The sequence below is a fragment of the Pithys albifrons genome, chromosome Z (assembly GCF_047495875.1).
Source record: "Pithys albifrons albifrons isolate INPA30051 chromosome Z, PitAlb_v1, whole genome shotgun sequence".
Taxonomy (NCBI): domain Eukaryota; kingdom Metazoa; phylum Chordata; class Aves; order Passeriformes; family Thamnophilidae; genus Pithys; species Pithys albifrons.
In genome coordinates this window covers 8,507,841-8,519,068 of record NC_092497.1, presented here as the reverse complement: position 1 = coordinate 8,519,068, position 11,228 = coordinate 8,507,841, and positions in this window count along the sequence as shown.

The window sequence follows — 11,228 nt, the reverse complement described above, 5'->3', positions numbered from 1 at the left end:
AATGTGTCTGGGCTATTTTTGAGTGTGACTTGACTGTTTTTGCATCTAGTGTCAGGCCTCTAGTTACATTTTTGCAACACCAACTTAAAAGCTTTTCCCTGTGTCCACTGTGGACCTCTTGATTTTCAGTTTGTTGCTCCTTCTTATGTCACCTGCCCCTGCTGAGAAGAGCTCCACTGCTGTACTTCAACCAATTGTTGGCTGCTATTAGATCTCCCCTTCATATTCCTCTTCACCAGACTAACCAATTACAGCTCCCCAGACTCTGTTTCAAAGACATATGCTCAGTCTCCTGATCCTGGTAGCCCTGCTGTGCTCATTCTCTAGTGTTGTGATAGCCATGACCAACTGTGGACCCAGCAGTGTAGACAGTAACTCCCTTGGTCTGCTTGCTACAATGATCTTAATGCAGCCCAGCATGTAATTTGCCCAGTTTGCTATGGCAGCACATCGCTGGCTCATAGTCAGTCTGGCATCAACAGTATTGTAAGATATCATAGTCAGGGCAGGGCAGGGCAAGAATATCGGTCACCAGTACCTGCACTGATGATGGACCCTTCCCCACAGACTCAGCAGCCTGGTAATGTTGGTGTTCAACTCACACACAAAATGTGGCTTATGCCCAAGGACTGTTTTTCACCCATCTCTGAACAAAAAAAGCTGTAATAGCAGACCTGTGCACAAAGGAAAACCGTATTGCTTTGTGAAGAGGGGTGTGATTTAACTCTTCTCTCTTATTCTGAAGACCAGTGTCCCAAAAACATAATAAGGAGCAGTGTGGGAAGAACCATCATTTTAAATAATGCCTGTATTGCTTGTGGTCTGTAAATATCAGATATTGCTGAGGATCTCTAGCTCTGATACCCTGGGAAAGTTCCAACACAGATAATTGCCTCCTGCCTAATTCAATTCACATTTAATAGAGTGGCAACACTCAAATGAATGCCCCAGGGTAGATGACTGGTGGGAATCAAGAGTGCAAAGAAAGAGCATTAAGAAACAGAGATGGAAATTCATTGAGAATCACATGTTTAGGGGAAAGCCCTCCTCCCCTGCCCCAGGAAGTCCTGAGCCAATCTCTCACTTTCAGTGAGCCTGCCTGAACATATGGAAAGGCATCTTGGGTTGTGTTTCTTCTAGAAGGGTGATGTCATGAAAGATTACATTATGGATGGACACCACAATTCTTTCTCCAAAATTCTTAATAAACCTCACATTCTCCCCAGACCTTGTTAGTAAGTGTTATATGGATCTTGGACTTTTGTTTCCATGTGCTCTGTCCCTCTTATGGAAAAAGGAAGGCATCCAATATGCCACCACTGGTGGGAGAGCAGCAACACCGTGAGCACATGACTCTTGTAAAGTGGCTATTGGCATATGCTGTGCATTCAGAACGGATACCATCTACATCCTGCCTACATCTGTGTCCAGTATTTAAATGTGTTATCTGCAGCAGAAAAGCAAAAATATTGCTAGGATAGCTGGAGAAAGGCACATCAGTGGGACAAGGAGATCTGTCTAATCTTAGACACAGCTAAGCTGATACTCGTTACTGTGTTGTGTATTCCTGTACAGTCTATCCTCCACACACATGAAGCCAACTGAAATGGGTTGGATTTGCTGAAGATCTCCCTTGAAGTGCAGAAGACAAGGTACTTGCCCCAGCAGAGACTTGCTTTCTCTGTTCTGCATTCTTTGAGATTATATCTGCTAAGTTTATTAGTTTCCTTAGTAAAACTCTGACAGCCTTGCTGGCTCCAGGTTTCTCTATGGCAGGTGCAGTGAAAGATGTGCCAGAGATTCTAAAGCCTCAGATAGCACAAGGCAGGACAAGTGGGCAGTAACAGCAGCTCCATTCTGGACAACCATGTTTTCTTTTCACTACTCTGGGTGCTGCTTGGAGGCACAGAGGGATGCAGTTTACCTGCACTTTACTTCGTTTTGAAAAATTGCACCACTACAATTCCTCTCCTGAATAAAAGTTTGGAGATAACTTTGTTGGTGTGCTGACATCCTCCTGTTTCATCCTCTGGGAGGCACCTGGCTCACAGTTGGTTGCCCCTTTCCCCAGCTGACAGGAATCTCCTCTCCTTTGCAGAAATCATGTTTAAGCTGTGTCCTGGGGCTAATCCCAATCTTACAGTTTACTGTCAAGTTATGAGTGTCTGAGTATCTTCCCACTGCAGAACAGCTCCTTAGATAAGGCCCCAAGGAGAAGAATCATAGAATTACAGAATGGTTCATATTAGAAGGGTCCTTAAAGATCATTTAGGTCCAATCCCCCTACCATGACCAGGGACACCTTTCACTAGACCACATTCCTTAGACTACCATCCAACTTGGCCTTAAACACTTCTAGGGATGGGACATCCACAACTTCTCTGTGAAACCTGTGCCAGTGCCCCACCACATGCACAGTAAAGAAATTTCTCTTAATATCTGGTCTAAACATGCTCTCTTTCAGTCTGAACCCATTTCCCCTTGTCTTGTCAATACATGATCTTGTAAATAGTCTGTCTTCCATAATAGAATCATGGAATTGTTCTGGTTGAAATAGACTTAAAGATTATCTAGTTCTAGCCCCTGATGTTTTTTCCATCTGTGCAGTCCTGGGATTCCCTCTCAAAACCCTCTGTGAGCAGTAAGAGAACAGCTGCTTATGAAACCCACGTGGTTTCTCTGAGCCAGGGAACCTCAGCAGAGGAGTTAGCCCAGAGCCTTCATCTCTGAACCCTGAGAACAGACCTGCTGCAGTCTGAGCAGGTACAGAAGGAGAAAACTAAGAGTAGGACCAACTAGATTTTTCCATTTCAGTCTGAACTTAAGCAGTTACTCATCCAACTGTGCTTTCCTTGTTATGCACTGAAGGGATATTCTCACATAACTGAATTCTGAGCCAGAGACTTCTTTAGAGGGTGTGTTATAATTCAAATAGCAAGCTGGGGCAGCTCTCCCTGGCAAGATGGAGTTATTGAAAGGATCTTGGCTTCAGTAGATGAAGATAATTGTGAAGATTGGACAAAGGAGAAAGAGGAGAGGGGAGAGAGCTCATTTCATCCAGTTATGCATACAGAATGTTAAGTAATCATATAACTTGCTAGTAATGATTCATCTTGGTGATGTCTTGTTAAAGTTCTGGGCTAGTTGTGTCTTGCATCCATGCTCTAGGCTGAAAGGGAACATAAAACATCTCTAGTTTTAGTGCTTGTTAAATATTGCATAAGAGACTCAGGCCCCTTTTCTAGTGGATGCAAAGGCAAACTCTGAAGAGCTCAGTGTGCTGGGATGAGGGCTTTTAAACTGGCAGGAGCAGCCCACAGGTGGTGGAAGATATTTCTGAAATGAGGAGAGGCATGTGCTTCTAGGCAGTGGAAAACATGAGGCTCTGCCAGCAGGCTGCTCTTGGCAAAGTCTGCTCTTGCCAACTGCCACCTTGGCAGAGACCACATACCAACCAGGCACATGCCTTCCTTCTGATGACTTTAATTAGCCATTTCCTTCAGAGACAAAGGCATTTTGAATCAGCAGGCATTGGCCTATTGTCCTGAACTACTGTGTTTTAAGCCTGGCTTTGATTTATGCAGATTTTATTCATCTTTCTCATGGAATTTCTGCCTGAAGACTGCAAGAGGAAGAAGTGGTTTTCTTTGGCCATATGAAGGGTCCATAGCACAGAGGAAAAGGGAATGTCAGCCCAGTCAGTGCAGCACAGGAAGAGATCTCGTTGTAGGGACATGGTGTTATTGGTGACAACCTTAAGTGCCATGTTCTTTGCTTTGAATGTATAGAAAGCCAAACTCTGGACAACCTGGGGCAAGAGAAGGTCTAGAAAATGGGAATTACCAGATTATACCTGGAATGGGAATGTCATAAAAGGCCTATGGCATATTTGAGTATCCAAGTATTGAGTGAGTTCAGTTTACCCCATATGATGAGGAATTAAAATTTTAACTTCCCTTGCAGGAGGTCTGTGTAGTTGCTCTGTGCATGCTGAAGGTGTGTCCACATCCCAAAAGATGATCCTGAGACCCTGTAAGAGGTCCCAGGAAAAAAAGCCAGTGGCTGCACGACAGATGTGTTTGGGGGTTGTGCTTCCATAACCCTCAGTACCAGGTCTGTCTGCTGCTGGGTCACACTACAATATGAATTTGAACTAAAACAAGTTTGAATCCTGAGTAAATTTAAACTCATTTGGCCAAGATGCATAACACAGAGTTTAGGCAAGCAAGTATATTTTGATACATGCCTGAACCAGCACATGCACTATTCTAAGACAGAGTAAGTGTGGGGTTCCCTGCCAGTGTCAGTAGAGCCAAACGGGGACTGCTGCCACCTTGTCCTGTCTGTTCCTTGCCAGCATGGCCATGTGGGCCAACCATGTCACCCACTTCTTTGCTAGGTGAGTGTTAAAGGAATCTGCTTCGTGAGCTGCCTTTCCGGGGAGCACAAATGCTCTGGAAGTACTGCAAGGGAGAAGAAGGAGGAGGAAATAGAAGGAGAAGGAGAAGGACACACAGAGCAGGCAATATGGGAGAAGGAAGTGGTTAACTGCCATGGTGAGATACTATATGGGCTTAGTGCAGTCAGATGACACCTGATTTGACCTAGAGACAGCACAGTACAGTCTGTGCTGGGTCTGATCCAGAACAAAGCCTGTCAGGTCAGAGTTAATCCTTGGAATACATATCTGTCAGCAGTGTCAACTTATGTTGCACTACAGTTTTGCTTCACATGGCTGAAGCTTCTTTTTCTGGCAGTAGCAGACCCTTGGATGCATACAGAGAGGACACAGGCTTTCTCCTTCCCAAGCTCCATCCTCAAGAACAATTCCACCCTGACAAGTCAGTATGGCAGAAGATATCTATTCCTTGGCACAGACAAAAGGCAGGTGAAGACCTGTATTCCCACAGCTATTTTTCCCCAGTTGAAGGTCTTGATGGGTGCAAATCTGTGTGAAACACAAAAGCTATTCCCTTAGCAACAAGTGGTATAACAAGAGATCTGAGTAGCTGGGGCAAACCTCACTGGGTGCTGCTTGTCTTGCCTCACCTGAACATTGCTTTCAGTGGGTGAGACTTTTCACTGTCTCTTACTCTGCTATATGGTGTTGCCACCACAATGGGGTTGTCATGGGGAATAAGTGATGTAAACACAAGCAGCAGAACCTTTCCAGGATCATTTTTGGCAGGGCACTTACACAGTCTGTGAGACTTGAGGAAGTTACTTAACTCACCTGGGTTCAGGTCATTTCACTAAAGCATTTAAGATGTGGTGTTGCCTCTTTCTATGCATACGTACAGTGCTGGCATAACTGGATCTGATGCAGTGATATTTCCCCAGGGATTGTGTAATGAACAGCACTCTCAGAACAGCTCATGAATCTGTAGGTTTTATAGCTTTGGATCACCTGATATGGGGAACATTGTAGGGGTAATGCAATGTGCAAGCTCCTTGTGTGGGATTTAGTTTGCAGGTCAAGACTGTAATTCAGGCAATCAAATGCATTTAGTCACTGCTTGAAGTGCTCCATAATCCTTGTGTCAGGCCTGGCACAGGAACTGCAAGGAATACCTGTGAGCAGCTTCATGTGACACCTTGATGGGAGTGTGCAGCAGGTTTGAGCCCAATCTCGGCAACTCTGCCTGGGGTCCTGTACCATCCTCAACACTGTTCTGCCTCCAAACAGAGCACTTCTCTTGATCTTCAGCCACAAAACTGTCAGGGTGAGAAATCCAGGTCCCAGTCCTTTTTTTTTCACTGTATTTGGTCTTGAGATTTGTGGTAAGAAGAGTGTGTCTTTCCAAAGTCCCATCTTCACCTTAACTTTCATCTTTATTTGCAATCTGTTTTGCCCTGCAATCCACAGTGAGGTGACCCTCACTTTAAGGTTTTCCACGCAACCAGTAAATGTAATGTCGGCATTCCTCATACTGAGATACAGATACTTCAAGACAATGCAGAAATGTGCACCCAGTACTCCTTAATCTTTCACTCTATATTCATGCAAAAGTTAAAAAAGTAAAGATGACAAAGAAATCCTTGAAAAACCTTATGTTAGGGATTTTGCTTTTATATGAAACTGTCCTAGTCTTTTAATAATCTTATAAACCCTGTTTTAAATACCTGCCTTTCTTCTTTCACATTTAATTTTCATCCTGTATCCACCAAATTAACATTTCCATACATTTCATATCATTGTCACTGGAATTTCCCATGTCTTATCTGTATGGCAATATTTTTTTTCTCATTATACTGCATGATTAACTTGTTATGTAAAACCCTTTTAATCTGATTCCATAAAACCTAATATCTCTGGGGCAGGCTCATTAAAATTTTGTGGTTTCCCAGATGATTCCTTGAGGCCTAAAAGACACAAAACCCCCATCCATTTGTCAGTATACCATTCCTATCAGGTATATGTGCAAAATCCCAGGTTTGAAAGAGCAGGTTATATTGATTACAGACCACATTTGGGGGGAATTTTGTTTTCATCTGTGTGACTGATAAGTTAAGAAACTTTTTATTGGGGGATATTCTTGCTGTAATACACTGATTTCATATAATCAAACAGTTTGCACAGAACCCCAAGATGTCTGTAGCCTTGTCTCCTGACTTGCTGAAATCAGAGGCTTTTGGCTGGTATAGCAGAATGAGGGCCTGTGTGAGTTAAAGTATTTACTATCATACTTTATCCTGGAGAGAACTCCTTGTCAGAATGGTTTTTACCTGTACAACCAGTGAGTGAAAGACCCCAGTGCATGTCCCTTTGGGTTGAGTAGGTAAGAGCATGACATACAATTATAGAATTGTTAAGGTTGTAAAAGACCTCCAGGATCATCAAATCCAAGTGTCAACCCACCACCATCACCACCACATTCACCACTAAGCCATGCCCTCAGGTGCCATATCCACATGTTTTTTGAACATCTCTCAGGATGGTGACTCCAACACTCCCATGGGCAGCCTGTTCCAACATTTTACAACCCTTTTAAGTGAAGAAATATTTCCTTATATTCAAACTAAACCTCTCCTGGCACCACTCGAGGTCATTTCCCCTCGTGCTATTGCTTGTTCTTTGGGAGAAGAGACCAACTCCCACCTGGGTACACTCTCCTTTCATGAAGTTGTAGAGTGTTATAAGGTTTTCCTGAGCCTCCTCTTCTCCAGGTGGAGCCCCCATTGCTCCCTCAGCCACTTCTCATCAGACTTGTGCTCCAGACCCTTCCCCAGCTCTGCTGCCTTTCTGTGGATGTGCTCCAACACCTAAATGTCTTTGTTGTAATGAGGGGTCCGAAACTGAACACAGGATTCAAGTTGCAAGTCGTGGAACATCCGTGGAACAGTTTGATTGTCCCTTGCAAGGTTGTTCAGGTGACTTGGTTCTTTGTACCTTGTTCTTCCCAGTCTGTCCATCTGAGGATAAAAGATGTCAAAGTCACTTGTCTGTTTGCACACACAGCTCTGGACACTGGCTACCAGCAACTGCCACTGGTGCAACCAGGTGGGAGGCAGCTGTGTGGATATCTCCACATGACACAGGGCAGTACTCTTTGCTCTGGATCCTGGGGTCACCCCCATACCCAACCTGCTCATGGGACCTGATCTGATGTCTCCACACAGTGCTGTACCAGCTTGTGCTGAGCTGCCACAGGTGTCTTGATGCTGAGAGCTGTGACGGTTTGCTTGGATCGGTCCTCCTGACATTCATTGTTTGCTGTTTCTGAATATTCATCTGATGTTTGCTGTGATATTTGAACAGAGAATTACAGAATGGGTTGGGTTGGAGGGGACCTCAAAGGTCACATAATTCCAACTGTCCTGCCATGGATACCTTTCACTAAAACCAGTTTTCTCAGAGCTCCATCGATCCAGCCTGGCCTTGAACCCTTCCAGGGATGGACCATTCACAACTTCTCTGTGCACCCTGTTCCAGTGCCTAACCACCCTCAGAGTAAAGAATTTTTCCTAATATCAAACTTAAATCTCCTCTCTTTCAGTTTAAAACATCCTATAGTATTATGACTTGTCAAACAGTTGTTTTGCCCTGGGGCCTGCCTTACCTTGGGCAATGGACGCATTTCCTCATGAATATGTAAGAAAATGAAAGAACAACCAGACAAACCCAACAACAGATTTCGGTCTCTGAAAATGACTGTTGATTAAAAAATTTGCCCAAACCAATGCAGGCTTTGAGCAGACATGCTTTTCTTAGTGCTTTATGTCACATTCATCTGGGAATACCTTTATCGTATGATACTTATCACACAGTGAATAATGTTGGATTGGAAAGTGATGGGAAAGATGAGCATCATTTGGAAAGCTGGGATCACGTCTCTTGGTGCTGCAGGGCATGGCTTTCCGGGTTCTTCCTTATGCAATGTGTCATGCTTCACAATAAAGGGCAGGAAAGATGAGGCAGAAACTGGCACAGGGAAGCACACAGCACCTGGGCTCATTAGAAATGACGTGTGCTCTGCACACACAGGAGAAATCCTGTAACAGAAATGAATGACTTGGATGGAGTGAGGTCACACATCTCAGCAACAGGATGCCAAAAATTGTAAGGAGGGTTCTATCAGGTCCAAATCACTTTGACTTAAGAAAAATTGGTAAATGGTGTTGTCTGAATGTTCAAAGTTCAAAAACCTCCAGTATAAACAGAACTGCTGCACCTTTGTGATGGTTCAAAGAAATGGGTGCATGGAAATACTTCCCACCATGGAGAAAGTTTGAAACCACAGCCTAAACATCTGTCAGAAGCCTATTGGTAATTTTTTTCTCCAGATTTGGCTGCATCTTTCCATTTCCAGGGCAGATCTTACTCAGCTCTAACTGCTACTATTCATGATAAAATCTTGTTTCCTCTTGGCAGGACTTGGTTAGTAATTGATTGAATGGGAAGAGAGGGTGAGAAAGTGATAAAGTGATATTTTTAAGAATAAATGCAAACAAGGGCAAAAATAAATGCCTTTACCTATTACACATCTCCTGTTACCAAGGTTGTAATCTGTTTCAGGGAAGCTTTCCATGGTAGAGGTGTGCAAAGGGCAGCAGTGAATAGCCAGAGGAAAGGAGTGGGTGAGTAAAGGACTGAATGAATCTTTGTTCTCTTAGCATCACCTGGCTGGCTTTGGATGACTCCTCTTTGTCCCAGCAAAATAAGGATTTTAAAAAGCTTTTAAAAGAAGTTTATAAAATCCCATCATGTTCATGAATACCTTCACAAATTCCAGTATCATGCAGAAGGCAACCACTTGTGCTTCCCAGGATATGTGACATTCATCATCAGCCTCAGGCTGCAGCTATATGGGAGGGGAGGCTTTTTTTACAGAAAGCAGGAAAAGATAAAGCCATTTAGAAGAGATAGAGGCTTTCAAACACATTAAATCAAGTTGCCAGAAACTTGAGGCCAGGCCACTTTTTCAAGGGACTAGAGCAAACAGAAATTTTTTGAAAGCCCACTTAGAAATTATTCCTGAAATACTGAGTTTCTATATGATTTTGAGGGTTCTAATCACTGCCCCAGACAAGAAATCTAATGTGTGGATATTACCATTGTATTAAAAGACTTCACCTTTTATATTAATTGTTTTTTGACACCAGACCATGGTGGCATTATGTTTGTCCTAATACACCAGCTAAAATCGGTGAACTGGTCTGCGTCAGCTCCCAACCTGGAATTATCTTAGTGAACGAGCTCTGCTCCTTGCAAAATCACATGTTGGAACAATTCATGGAAGAGCAGGTTGAAATATGAATGTCTAAAAAGGGCTGTGAATATCTAATAAGGATGTACTTTCTGCATCATCCGCCAGTGGATTATGTAGATGCTGTTTGTTGTCTTGAATGCTTGAAGATTAACATTGGTGATCATTCATGCTGGAACAGGAGGCTTGTTCAACATGTTAATGTGCATGCAAATCTGTCTTCTCTCAGGATGCTTGAAAGGCAGCTGGGTTCCCTGGCAGTTATTGCAATTGAAAAGGTAACTGCTGGCCAGGGTACCAAGAATTCATCAATGATAATGTCATAAACAGGACAGGATCAAAAGTAACATAAAATGTCCCTTGCACTCATTTGAATGTCTCGATCTCTTGAAGAATGATATTTCGTTATTTGATTATATCAGTAATTTGATTTTGTGTATTTTCTCTAGAATGTTGCTGCACAGGTGCAATAACATATAAACTCCCATTTTTAAAGCCACATTTAAAACCAGCAGTTTTATGTTATTTAATTCATATGATTTCTAGCTTTCAATTTCCTTCCCTAGTTCCCAAATTCATTGCCAACAGGAGCTCTGCCCTTAAGGAACAGACCTGTCTGGAAACCAAATGCTGAAGGGTGTTTTCAGGTAAGGCAGATCTGGCATTGGCTGGAGGCAGGAGGGAGCCCATGGCTGGGGACAGGAGGAAGGACAAGACTTAGGCAGCCACCTGGGAGCTGGCAGTGGCACCGTGCCATGGAGAGGTCACATGGGAAATTAATGTGTGAAAATTAGCACCCTGTTACAGGAATGCTGCTCTTCCAGGCACAGGGTAACTTCCTTGCTGACAAATCCTTGGTTCTGTGGCCTCCCAGGTAGGCATCAGTGAGGCTTTGCTACCTTGAACCATCTGGGTGCCACCAGCCCTCCCTCCCCAGCTCCCATTTCAAACACTGCTCCCAGATCAGCAATAGGTGGGGAGAGGGAATAAAACCCCTCCTCTCTGGCTTGGGGTTATTTGGTGAAGCACTGGGGGGAACACAGCTTAAAGGGGTGCCTTGGGAATCTCCTGATCAGGAGTGGCAATTAATTTATACTGACTCACCACCAGCTGGCTGGTTCATTAGTTTGTGCAATCACAGCTAAGAAAAATGACTGTCAAATTGACCAGGTAGAGTGGAAGGTAACCCTGCCCATGGTATGGGGTTGGAACTAGGTGATCTTTAAAGCCCCTTCCAACCCAAATCATTCTGTGATTTTATGAAAGGTTCTTCAGCTATAGCCAGCATGAAAACGGTGAGACTTCTCCTCCTCTCACCCTTTGGGACAGATGTCCTAATCCTTGCATGGGGTGGTTAGGGTTGCTGTCTTATGTTTCCTTTTAACCAGATTGGCAGGTTTTGCCAATCTCTGTTCTGGAGAACAAGGAATTAGCTCAGAAAATGGGTGGGTTTGATTCTTCTTCTACAGCTTTTTTTATGGGCTGTGGATGACTTCACTGTTGAATTGTCCCAACATGCTG